At 40.1% G+C, this 13,133-nt stretch overlaps 1 pseudogene; it reads right to left on the bottom strand.

The window, feature by feature from the left end:
• Positions 1-9,739: 9,739 nt before the first annotated feature.
• Positions 9,740-10,446, bottom strand: LOC145539587 (14-3-3 protein eta pseudogene; annotated as a pseudogene).
• Positions 10,447-13,133: the final 2,687 nt, after the last annotated feature.

Raw genomic sequence — 13,133 nt, 5'->3', positions numbered from 1 at the left:
ATCTGACCTGTCTCTTGAGAAACCTGTATGCAGGTCAGGAAGCAACAGTTAGAACTGAACATGGAACAACAGACTGGTTCCAAATAGGAAAAGGAGTACGTCAAGGCTGTATATTGTCACCCTGCTTATTTAACTTTTATGCAGAGTACATCATGAGAAATGCTGGGCTGGAAGAAACACAAGCTGGAATCAAGATTGCCGGGAGAAATATCAATAACCTCAGATATGCAGATGATACCACCCTTATGGCAGAAAGTGAAGAAGAACTAAAGAGCCTCTTGACGAAAGTGAAAGAGGAGAGTGAAAGAGTTGGCTTAAAGCTCAACGTTCAGAAAACTAAGATCATAGCATCTGGTCCCATCACTTCATGGGAAATAGATGGGGAAACAGTGGAAACAGTGTCAGACTTTATTTTTTTGGGCTCCAAAATCACTGCTGATAGTGATTGCAGCCATGAAATTAAAAGACGCTTACTCCTTGGAAGGAAGGTTATGACCAACCTTGATAGCATATTTAAAAGTAGAGACATTACTTTGCAAACAAAGGTCCATCTAGCCAAGGTTATGGTTTTTCCAGTGGTCGTGTATGGATGTGAGAGTTGGACAATGAAGAAAGCTGAGTGCCGAAGAATTGATGCTTTTGAGCTGTGGTGTTGGAGAAGACTCTTGAGAGTCCCTTGGACTACAAGGAGATCCAACCAGTCCATCCTAAAGGAGATGAGTCCTGGGTGTTCATTGGAAGGACTGATGTTGAAGCTGAAACTCCACTACTTTGGTCACCTCATGAGAAGAGTTGACTCATTGGAAAAGACCCTAATGCTGGGAAGGATTGGGGGCAGGAGGAGAAGGGGACGACAGAGGACGAGATGGTTGGATGGCATCACCGACTCGACGGACATGGGTTTGGGTAAACTCTGGGAGTTGGCGATGGACAGGGAAGCCTGGCGTGCTGTGATTCATGGGGTTGCAGTCGGACACGACTGAGTGACTGAACTGAACTGAACAAGGTCTAATGGAGACAACAGATGTGTAGATCAACGTGATCCTGTGTGTTAAGTTCTACAGGGAGATGGGTATATATGAGATGCTGCGTGAGCACACAGAAGAGTAACTAACTTTGCATGTTGAGGGAAGTTGCCCACAGGAGAAATCTTAAGAAAAGAGTGAGATTTCTACAGGAAGTCAAGAAAGACAGAGATTTCAAACAAAGAGAATATGTCCTTGACCGCACTGGCTGCCCCTTTAAGCACCTTTTCCTCTTCAATTATTCCTTGCCATCGAAATCCTGACTTTGTATTTCTAGTAGCCTCATGAGTCACTTAAGGCTTGAGTAAGCCTTAGAGATTAAATCTTGGTTAGTCTAAGTCATTAGGAACAGTTCTATTACCCTTTTCATGGTTGGTTTAGAAAAGATGACTTCATTCCATCCTGGTCTATGAGACCGATTTGACAGACGATTTTTTGTGGGGATTCTGGGACATCCCATGTGAGGATGGGGTGGTCTTTTCTAGTTTTTATATACTGCAATGTCAGGATATGAAGCTTGAAACTAACAGAGACACTTGTCACCACAGGAGACAAATTTGATTAAAAAAAGTGGAAAAGAACCGTGTCTCTGAGGATAGCACCGGGCCCTAAAGCAACAATCCTGGAACCACTAACTGGAACTAACTCTCATTTCTTGCTGTGTCTGATAATAAATCACTTTATTTTGTAAGTAATTTTGAACTAATGGATAAATAATAACAAAACAAAGTCTTTAAGGACAATAAATTATCATAGTTCCACAATCCACATAAGGACAATAAATTATCATAGTTCCACAATCCGCATACTTAGACGAAGGGCTTGGCTAGTGTTTCTGGAATCCTTATTGTATTGAACTGAGTAGTTAAGGATGAAAAAGCAGCAATTTCCCTGAGGCTGTGGATGAAAGACCCGGGCCAACTCTCACAAGCTTGAGACGCCAATAAATAAAGAAGAAACTGGTTTGATTCTATGGGAAAATGCAAGATGCCCTAGTCTAAATATGAACGCCAAAGATAAATTTTGCTAGTCTCTGGAAGGGTATAGAGCAAGTGAGTCTGGCAGGAAATGAGAGGTTGGTCTCTCTGACTTTGGTTCCTTTAAGTTGGCAGGCTCACCAAGTAGACTCACTCCTATAAAAGCTTGCCCGTAAACCTTCAAAGCTTTAATCATGAACCACTTGTACTGATTTTGTTTCACCAAGAGAATCATTTTCAGTTTACGGTTTCACCATGATCTTTGGTCTAATATGCTCAGGGCTTCTTCACTGTTTTTCCCTCTACTCTTCCCCTACACGCAATTCAACACTCCATTAACATCTGGGGCTTCCTCAAAAAAATATCCTACCAATTTTTGTCAACTAGGATCATCTCCTCTAGCACAGACCACTCTGAACAAGATTTGCTCCAGCTTTATGAAGATTCTAAATAAGATCCACCAAAGTACCTTCTTACAGAGATAGAAAACTGACCAAGTTATTTGAAAAAAGCCCCATTCCCTTAATTTACTGATATTCAACATGTACTTAGGCTTCCCTGGTGGCTCAGATGGTGAAGAATCTGTGAAGAATCCAGATGGTGAAGAATCCCCTTGGTCAAGAAGACCCCTAGAGAAGGGAATGGCTTCCCACTCCAGCATTCTTGCCTGGAGAATTCCATGGACAGAGGAGCCTGGTGGGCTACACTTTACGGGGTCACAAAGAATTGGACATGACTGAGTGACTAAGCCAAGAAACATGTACTTGGTTTTTTGAACATATAATAGCAAAAAATGATCAACCTTACTTTTGCAGAGAACATTCAGTTATCTCAACATCAATATTGCAATATAATAAAAGAATTATTGAATCCACATTAATTCATATTGACATAAATTTAGATATGTACATGTACCAAATAATAAAAAAATACGTATAATAAAAGTAAATAGTAATGGTGTTTATTTTCCTAAAATAGGTACATTGGACCAGGTGCTTCAGAAAAGTGCTTAGATATTAACAGGACAATGCCCTGTCTCAGAAATATTTTTATTAAAGAAGATTTGGCTTTTCAGGATAACCTTTATAATTCTTCCTTAAGCACAAGAGAGCATTTCTATAAAATGGACAAAACCCCATTTTCTTAATTCTGTTTTCTAAAACTATGAGCCAGACTGAAAAGCCACAGGAACAGAAGCCTCATCACTCTTGTTTGTTCTGAAATTCTAGTGCTATACAAAATGCCTCACATATAATGGGTGTGCTTCTCTTTATATATATATACATATATATGTATATGTATATATATATATATATATATTTTTGAATCAGAAGTCTGAGTATTGCTTTTCTAAAATAAATTTTTTATTTATTTATTTTTGGCTGTGCTTGGTCTTTGTTGTTGCTCGCAGGCTTTCTCTAGTTGTGGCGAGTGGGGGCTACTCTCTAGTTGCAGTGCATGGGCTTCTCCTTGGGATGGCTTCTCTTGTTATGGAGCCCAGGCTCTAGGCACATGGGCTCAGTAGTTGTGGCTTGCTTAGTTGCCCTGTGGCATGTGGAATCTTCCCTGACTAGGGATTGAACCCTGGTCTCCTGTATTGGCAGGCAGATTCTAAATCCCTGAGTATTGCTTTTGATCAGTACCTGATGGTCTGAAAACACTGAAGCAAACTGTGGGGGTGCTATTATGCAGTGAGTGTCACTGTGCTTCCAGAAGACTATGACCTGTTTCTGATTTCAACCATGGACTCTTAGATTTGAAGGTAAGTGAAGAGGTCTTTTCAACCTCTTACCCACTTTAGCAAAACTGCCATTTGTTTCTGCTCTTTTTGGTTTTAGGTTGCTTGCTACATTCAATCATTTGCCTGAGGCATTCTTTTAAAAGAAAGACAGAAAAAATTTACTCCATCTTCTATATGACTGTATTTTCAGATCCAGAAGAATAGCTGTCCTTCTGCACATGAACAATCCCAAATTTTTTTTATGACATTGCTTCTTGACCCTCATCATCTTGATATTTAATCCTTTCACCTTTCTCTGGGACATGGAAATCTCCTTTAAAATGTGGTATCACGAATTGAACTCAGTACTCCTGATTCACTCTTTTTTTAATCCCAATTAAAAATATAATCAGTTCAGTTCAGTTGCTCATTCATGTCCGACTCTTTGTGACCCTGTGAAATCTAGAGAAAAGTTGAAGGAACATTGTATTATTTGCCAGTATTAACAAATATTTAATATTCTCATTTATTTTTTTTTGTCCATATAAAAATATACGAATTTTTGCCTGAAGCTTTGCTATTAAGTTGCTGACATTATAAAACATTGCCCCTAAATATATTTGCCCCTAAAAAATAGCATGTATTTTATGAGAACAAAGATATTTTCTCACATTATCACTGTACCATTAACACATGCAAGAATGTAACATTGCTATGACAATAAACAGTCAACATTCAAATATACCTAACTGTCCAATTGTTATTTATAGGTGCTTCTTTTTTCCCTGTCCCAGGATCCAATCAAGGATCATGGTTCACATTTGGCAGTTGTGTCTCTTTAATATTGTTCGAGTTCTCTCACTTTTCTTTGATTATTTTCTTTTTAAAAAGACTATGGGCCTGATGTCTTACAGAATATTCCACAATTGGAATTGGTCTGATTGCTTTTTCATTATGAGATTCAGGTTAAACATTTTCACAATAATACCACATAGGTAAAGTTGTATCATATCACTCTATCGCATTAAGAGGAGCATGGTGTCAGCTGGTTCCATTTCTGGTGGCAAACATTTTGGTCATTTGATCACCATCATTTAACATGGTGTCCCCAGACTCTCCTTTATAGAGGTCAGTATTCTCCTTTGTAATTAATCCACATATGGGGGCTAAGATTACTTGAAGACTATGAACATCTTGTTCTCCAAGATTTATACCTACAGTTTTAGCATCTATTGATGACTCTTGCCTTCATCAATTATTACACTGGCTGGTGCAGCATTTCTAATTTTATCTCTTTAAACTTTATTAGCTGGCATTCTAATATAAAGAAGAGCTTTGCCTTTCCTGATGTGCTTCGTGTGCTTTTCATCTCCTTTGTTCTGAATATTATACTCCCACCAATGCAGCCTAAGATTGCAGTAAATTATTTCTCATAATTGGGTCACACAGGTCACTCAAAAAACAAATTTCAGTTCCATTTGAGTATGTAGAGTTATAAACAATTCATCATATATTAGAGCATTAAAGTGTAAGAATTAATTAGATATATTCACGTAATTCATAGGGGATATTGCTATTTCTTTAGCATCCTGACTTACTTTTTACTTTTTCAAAGCTCTCTGCTGACAGTGTATTTTCCTGGCCTCTTATGTTACTTCCTATTGGAGGTTTATCTACTGTCTGTCACTGGACTGTAGATACATGCTTAGCAATAAAAATGATCACATAATATTTCTGAAAATGATTGTAATTCTACCCATAGCTACAAAGTCATTTGCCAATGATTTTCTCCACATCAGTATTATATGTTAACATGTTAGGGCACAAGTGTTTTTTATTACATGGTAAGATTAAATGAGAATTATAAACACTAAATATAGGAATAACATGGTACAATATTGCAACATAATACTTCTCTGTAGAAAACCCTTGATAGAGATACCATTAACATTTAAGCATACTAATTATCAGAAAATGGTCTAAATGGTTTGAAATTAGGATTGTCTGGCTTGCCTTTTTTTTCCCCAGAGAATACAACAAAGCCTGGAGAAACTAAAAGTCACTTCTTTATTTCTTTTCACAAGGACACTTCTTTTCAAGGACATGGGTTTTTTCTTTTTGGTTTGGTGCATAAAATCATAGAGATTCCTGAATTGGTGTTTCTCTCATGAGTGTCATCATCCCTCAAGCTTACAGAAGAAACAGATGTGGCTTTTCTTCCCATAAAGACTGTATGAGGCTGCAGCAGTTAAACATACTTCTCAGCTGCATCTTCGCAACTGCAATTTGGCACTGCTTTTTAATTTATCAAATTGAAAAAAACATAAGGCAAAAATTATGAGCCATTTCTCTTGTTATTATACTGATTATACAGATTCAGCATGAGCAAGACAGATGCTAATTTGTGCATAAAGCACATTCCTTTTGACAGGAAAATATATATAAATAGTGGTTGAAAAAAGACAAGGGTAGTGCTAAAAGCATTTTTTGATTTGTGTGGAAAGTTTTCAGTTAAAGACATGATCTCCTGCTTCATCACATCACCAATAATTCCTAGATATAGAGTGTCAGTCAAGACACCCAAACAAACCTCTTCCCATGGAGCCCAGTGAGCTCGGCAATTGGGATGTTTGAACCAGTGGTGAATCCAAGAAAATCACAGAAGATAGGTGTGATGGAGAGAAAACAATGAGGTCACTTGTGTCCCAATTTCTTGCACCATTTCTTCTACAGAAATTCCAATGTGACCTTCAGCAATTCCCTTAACAGTTTTTGGTTTCTGTTTTCCCATCAAGATGTTTGGGTTACATGCTGGCTGTGTACCTTTCAGCTATAACATTTGATATATGGATTCTCTTTTTCAAGCTGTGTAGAATGAGTTTGTGATCTAAGCATCTTTGAACTGATATAAATTCAGAGTCAAATAACCCCCATGACAGGTGGATTTTCCCCAAATCCCATTATGACCTAGAAAATTTGGTATTAAAAGCAACTTTCCTCCCGATAAACTTATAAGCACTTAAGTGCCATAAATTCAAGACCCAGTCAGTGCAACAAGAATGATGTCTGCCAAGAATGATGGCAAAGCAGAGTTTTAGAAGAATGGAAGATTAAAGCTTAAAGCTGAGAGAATGTCTGTGGTGATGGTTGAACTTCTATTTAACTTGTAATAAAAATCATACTCTTCCTTTAATGCCTAGTCAAAAAGCTACTTACCCTATAAAAACATCCCGATTGCCCCTCACCCACCCTATTTTCCATTCAGTTTCCTTTCCATTCTGTTCTATCTTCCCTTCAGTGTGGTCTTCTATTAAAATTAACTATTCACATGTCAATTTCTCCCACTGTTTTGTAAATTTCTTGAGTCTGACACTTGCCTTTTGCTTTTGTGTTCACTCTTTTTACTTTCTTACAATAGGAGGTCTTGGTAAGAAATGTGGCACAACCAAGCTATTACCAACTGAAAGAATTTGGGAAAGTTCAAAAGGAGAGAGGAGATGCCAGTTAATATGGCCTATCAACCTTCCAGGATCCTCCTCGCTGGAATCTTATCTCAGCTGAGTGATGTGCACGCCACCAAGAAGGATCTTGAGTTAGAATGATCGGCCACAGACAACCTGGAAACTAATCCCATCACCATAAAACCCAAGTCTGAGCCACGTGGCACAGCAGTTCTCCTGGGTTCCCTTACCCTGCTACTCTTCACCAAGGCACCCCTTTCCAATAAAGACTCTTGCTTTGTCAGCATGTTGTGTCTCCTCAGATAATTCACTCCCAAGCATTAGACAAGCGCTCACTCTCAGGCCCTGGAAGGGTCTCGCTTCCTACAACAAAATGATTAAACTGACCAGTTGTCTTAGTGATCACTAGATGCAATTTCTAAGTATTAGCCTCATTACTCAAAGTAAACAATCTCACACCAATAAAAAAGAATTAACTCCTCTTTACTGCAATTGCTATTGATTAATGACATGTATTTTCCACTCTCTGTTCTCATTATGATTGTAGACAGTTAAGTACTCATCAACTTCTGGCAGACAAATGTTAAGATTTACCTGACTGAGCTTCTTGAAGTCAGGGATCATGTCTTGTCCAGCTGTGCGCTTCCAGCACTGGTCATGACATCTGGCACTAAGTATCTGCTCTATTAAGGCTTACTGAATGAAACAATCCTGACCTAGAGAGCTGGGTTAGGATTAGATGGGGAGCTGTGGGGAGAAAACAATAGATTAGTTTTTTTCTTGGATGAATTCAAAAGAGACTTCCAAGAAAGTAAACAAGAGATTGCAGCTCCCAATGAATCACATTATTTGCAATATTTTCATAGCAACTAGTCTTTAACTAACTACAGTTGACCCCGGAGTAACTTGGGGTGGGGAGGTGTTTGGGGCACTGACCCCTGAACACTCCTAAACCCACATGTAAGTTCAGTCTGCCCCCTTCATCTGGGGGTTCTGATCGGTGGACTCAACCAATCAAGATCATGTAGTACTATAGCATGTATTTACTAAACTAAATCTGTATATAAGTAGACCCTCACAGTTCAGACCCATATTAAGGGTCAACTGTAGTCTCATTTCAACAATATATACTTTTTAATAAATTTGTATCAAGGGATGTGAGACAGTGAGTGTGAGATCCTGAGATACAAAAGGAATCATTTAATATTCTAGATTGAATCATCTTAGGTTATCTCAGTCCTGAATATTCACTGGAAGGACTGATGCTGAAGCTGAAACTCCAATACTTTGGCCACTTGATGCGAAGAACTGACTCATTTGAAAAGACTCTGATGCTGGGAAAGATTGACGGGGGGAGGAGAAGGGGATGACAGAAAACAAGATGGTTGGATGGCATCACTGACTCCATGGATATGAGTTTGAGTAGACTCTGGGAGTTGGTGACGGATAGGGAAGCCTGGCATGCTGTAGTCCACAGGGTCCCAAAGAGTCGGACATGACTGAATGACTGAACTGCACTGAAGGTTATCTCATTTTTTTTCTTGCTTTTTAAAATATCCCCCAAATGGCATTGATTTACCCATTGAACTCCAAAAGATATAATTTAAAAGTCTAGTATTTTATAATCAACCATTTCGATTGACACGGCTGACACATAAGGACGACAGCCAAAGAGTTACAAAAAATAAATCCATGACTTAAATAATCGTAACCTCTCCACCCCCAAAAGTTACAGGTATCAAAACTTTAGATGTATTGCATTGAAAAGAAGGTTTGTGCACCTCATTATTTAAAGAGGCAAAAAAAGGTGCAACTTAATCATCACGTGAGTCGGCTTATTATTAGGCGGATGGAAAGGAGCAAGGATCTCTCCGTAACAGCTTCCCTGAACAGTTTTCCATCAGTTTAAGAAACAGGCGGGAGCAGTGAATTCATTTTTGCATGCACAGACATACTGCTTTAACAAACATTACCAGCTTGTTTTAAATGAATCATTTAAATAGCTGACTGTTAAATAGCCTGTGTCCGCTAATTCTCCCTTCTAACTTCCCCTTTGCTTTCACCTCCATTTCACTTAGATCAGCAGGCATAGTATAGAAAAGGCCTCCTTGGGAACGCACCTGTCTGCACAATTGGAAAAGGAAGCTTCCATGGGCTCAAAGCAATGCCAGTGAATTTGTCCAGAACTGCTTCCCGGGAGCGGAGAAGGCAATGGCACCCCACTCCAGTATTCTTGCCTGGACAATCCCATGGACGGAGGAGCCTGGTAGGCTACAGTCCATGGGGTCGCTAAGAGTCGGACACGACTGAGCGACTTCACTTTCAGTTTTCCCTTTCATGCACTGGAGAAGGAAATGGCAACCCACTCCAGTACTCTTGCTTGAAGAATCCCAGGGACGAAGGAGCCTGGTGGGCTGCCGTCTATGGGGTTGCACTGAGTCGGACACAACTGAAGCGACTTAGCAGCAGCAGCAGCAGCTTCCCGGGAGAGCGGCGAGTAGATCTGAGTAGTCTGAGTAGCTGTGCTGCCACACAGACAAGTTTAGTACTAGATACTCAGTGACTGCGAAGAGGAAGGGCTGGCGGTGACAGGGTGGGGGTCAGGACCGAGGCGCTTGCGCTGTTTTCTCCAGCTTCCTCGTCCTGTTGTTGCCCCTCCAGAGGGTGAGGTTGTCTCGCAGCAGCATCATGATGAGCATGTAGTCCTCATAGGAATCCTCGTTCAGTAAGTCCACCTGGGTTACGGCATCGCTAAAGGCTAAGAGGCAGGCTTGCCTGCGATCTTTCTGGATCTCGGCGTAGAACATCGGGAAGCTGAGGCCTGGCCTAGCCGGATGGGGTGCGTGGGCTGCAAGTGCTCTTGGCTGATTGTGGAGGCTTCCTTTCCGCAGTGTGCAGAGCTTGTGACCACATCGTTTTTCTTCTCACCACAATCCGCCCCTGCCAGGTAGCGATAGGAGTCGCCGTTCATCTCCAGGTTGAAGACCTTACTCTCATACTGGAAATCACTGCGGTTCCTGATGAGGAACTTGTCCAGAAGAGCTAGCATGGCGTTGCACACCGTTTCCAGCTCTTTGTTGATCTTCGCTCAGTAAACCTTAACCTTCTCCAGTTTCTTCTCATTCCTGGTCTGCGATGGTTTTCTGGTTGATGATACTCCACGAAGACAGTCAGGCAACGCACACGTTCTTGTAAGCCACAGAGAGGAGGTCTCGGTCTTCAGTGAAGACAGGTTCATTAAGGTTGGTCGCGCCCTTCATCGCAGAGGCTTTGGCCAGCCGCAGTCGCAGCTGCTTGTGGTGCCCCGTGTCATCGTGGCCGGGCCTCTCCTGGCGCCCTGCTCCCGCGCTCGCCCATGGCGCATGCGCTCTTGGCCACCGCGGAGGCCACAGCCACTGCGCACGCGCGCACTGGCTCGCCTCCCAGTCCAGGCTGCCGGTGGGAGGCATCTCTGATGGCTGGCAGCTCTGAGGGCCTTCTCGCCTGCCTGGACCCCTGGGCTGGGTTGTCTCATTTTCATATTTGTCTGGAGTGTCGAAAAAAGTTTATAATTCCTTTGTCCTCCTTTCTAACATATGATTGGGATTTTTTAATCCACTTCATGAGATGATCCATAAAATGGATAGTATCTGTGCTATTCACTTAAATAGTGTCTGAGCTGCAGGAGGCAGCATGTGAGGGGGCGTGTGGGAAACCAGAATCTGGTACAGCTGGCTGTTGTTCAGTCCCTCAGTCAGGTGTGACTCTTTTGTGACCCATGGACTGTAGCCCGCCAGGCTCCTCTTTCCATGGAGTTTTCTGGGCAAGATTATTGGAGTGGGTTGCCATTTCTTCCTCCGAGGGATCGTCCCCTCCCAGGGATTGAACCCGGGTCTCCGAGTCTCTTGCCTTACAGGCGGATTCTTTACCCCTGAGCCACCAGTGAAGCCCACAGCTGGTTGTGCGCTGGTCAAAAACCTAGCGTAGGGGAGTGATGCCTGGGGTGATTTTTGGCAATATTTAGTATATTCATTGCTCAGTTTCCTATTGTTTCATCTGCATGGAAGAATATATAGAGACTATATAGAATGTGATTTTCTTTATGTTATGTATGATAAGAATACAGTAAAATATTCCCTCTATATATTCTGAGGTCTAGGGTCAGAATAACGTCAGAAATGCTACATGCATCACTTAGACATTCTTAACACCCATTAGCACATCAAGAACCTTTGAGAAATTGCTTAACATTGTTATCCTAGGATTTTCTATGTGTATCTGACCATTCTGCATTTTCTTTCTCCTTCTTCTTCCCTTCCCTACCACTCTTCCTCTGTCTTCTATTTTGACAGAATATCTAATATTAATACTGTATTTTAACCTCTGATGTGTTCTTTTGAAAGACCTCTAGATAGGTTAGAATTTATTGTGAAATAAAATCAGGCTAGGAGAAAACTATAGCATAGTCTAGATTGCATAGATCTGATGGTTTACTCTCATGGAGTTTCTTTTTGATGCTATATTCTCATAAAAGTATTATCAAATCTACCTTTATATTTGCTACAGGAATGCTGTTTGGAAATACTGTGCATCCCAATGTTCACTGCACGTGAAAATGTTTTTTAGAAAATTTTCTGTTAATTGCTAGTGAAAATTTGCTTCTTCCAAATTAAAGCATCAATAAATGTATAACATCAGTTAACAAGATGTCAGGAGACAGTTTGGTTTAAGAGTGATTATTTAGTAACTTAGTGATGGTCACAGCAATTACAACTTCCTTTTTTTCAGTTATGCACTTTCAGTGTCAAGCTTGTTATCAGGCTAGCCTATGTCATGGTTGTTAGGTGGTTGCAGTATCACTGCGAGTCAAATCCTCATAACAGTAACATCCTAAAGAATAAAATTACTTTTCTCAAAGTAATCTAGCTAAATGCAAAGGAACATCTCCAGAGAAACCCCAGTTATCTTCTACAATTTCATTGGCCAGAACCAGGTTAGGTGCCCAGCTATAACAAATACTAGCAGAACAACTATTGCAGAGGAGATGAGATGACCATGGCTGGCTTGGATTAACTATAATTTACCCCCAATCTACATAACTACCATAATAAAAATGTGTGTTTTTTTTTAATAAGAGAGAGAAAGGATGAGATCTTGAGTAGGAAACATAGTGTCTATTCGAAACACTTCCAGGGGCTTGTTTTCATTTAAAAATAGAAAACAGATTAAATTTACAAGCCATACATGTATCTTTATGGCCATTCTACTTTATGGCCCTTTGTTCTACTTTTATGTCTTAATCTCATTATCAATTAAAATTTATTTTCCTCTTGCTCATGGTTTTTCTGTACTTTTTAAAAAAATGTATAGTTCTGATGTTTTAGACGTCACATGTTTTTCAAAATGATGTATAATATATGAAAACTAGAGCTATCAGATACAAACGAGGGGATAGAAAGTGATTAGGTAACTGTTCTGTGTTTGAATATACAGGATTCAATGAATGACATTCAAGCAGAACAGTTAGAAAGTGACTTTGGGCCAAGCCTTTAAAAACATGGCTGTGGTAATCGACTTTCCTAGCATGATAACACTGAATATTCTCATGTAATTAACATCTCTAACTTACAGAAAAGCAGCAGTGGTGGCACTTTAGGTAGAATTTAATTAGCCAAGACAAATAAATTAGGTTTCATGCTTCTATCAGGATAGTGGAATTGCAGAGGCTGGTTTGGAAATTTCAAGCCATTGAATATGTCATTTGACCTCTCAAGGAAATTAAGTTTTCTAGCTGCCATTCTGAAAAGTTCTAATTAAGCCATATTGTTATTATTGACTTATTTGTTACATTGGATGTCATATAGGCAACTTTCTTGGAATTCTGGAAAATCTTTCAAATGCCTTTTTTCTTAATGTACAACTGCATGATAGGTGAGATAGAAGGCATCTTACGATGGTACATGTTAACTGG

The sequence above is a fragment of the Giraffa tippelskirchi genome, chromosome 2 (assembly GCF_054371585.1).
Source record: "Giraffa tippelskirchi isolate mGirTip1 chromosome 2, T2T-mGirTip1v1.2.pri, whole genome shotgun sequence".
In the NCBI taxonomy this organism is placed as follows: Eukaryota; Metazoa; Chordata; class Mammalia; order Artiodactyla; family Giraffidae; genus Giraffa; species Giraffa tippelskirchi.
The sequence above is the reverse complement of the archived record's forward strand: the minus strand, read 5'-3'. Positions and strand labels throughout refer to the sequence as shown.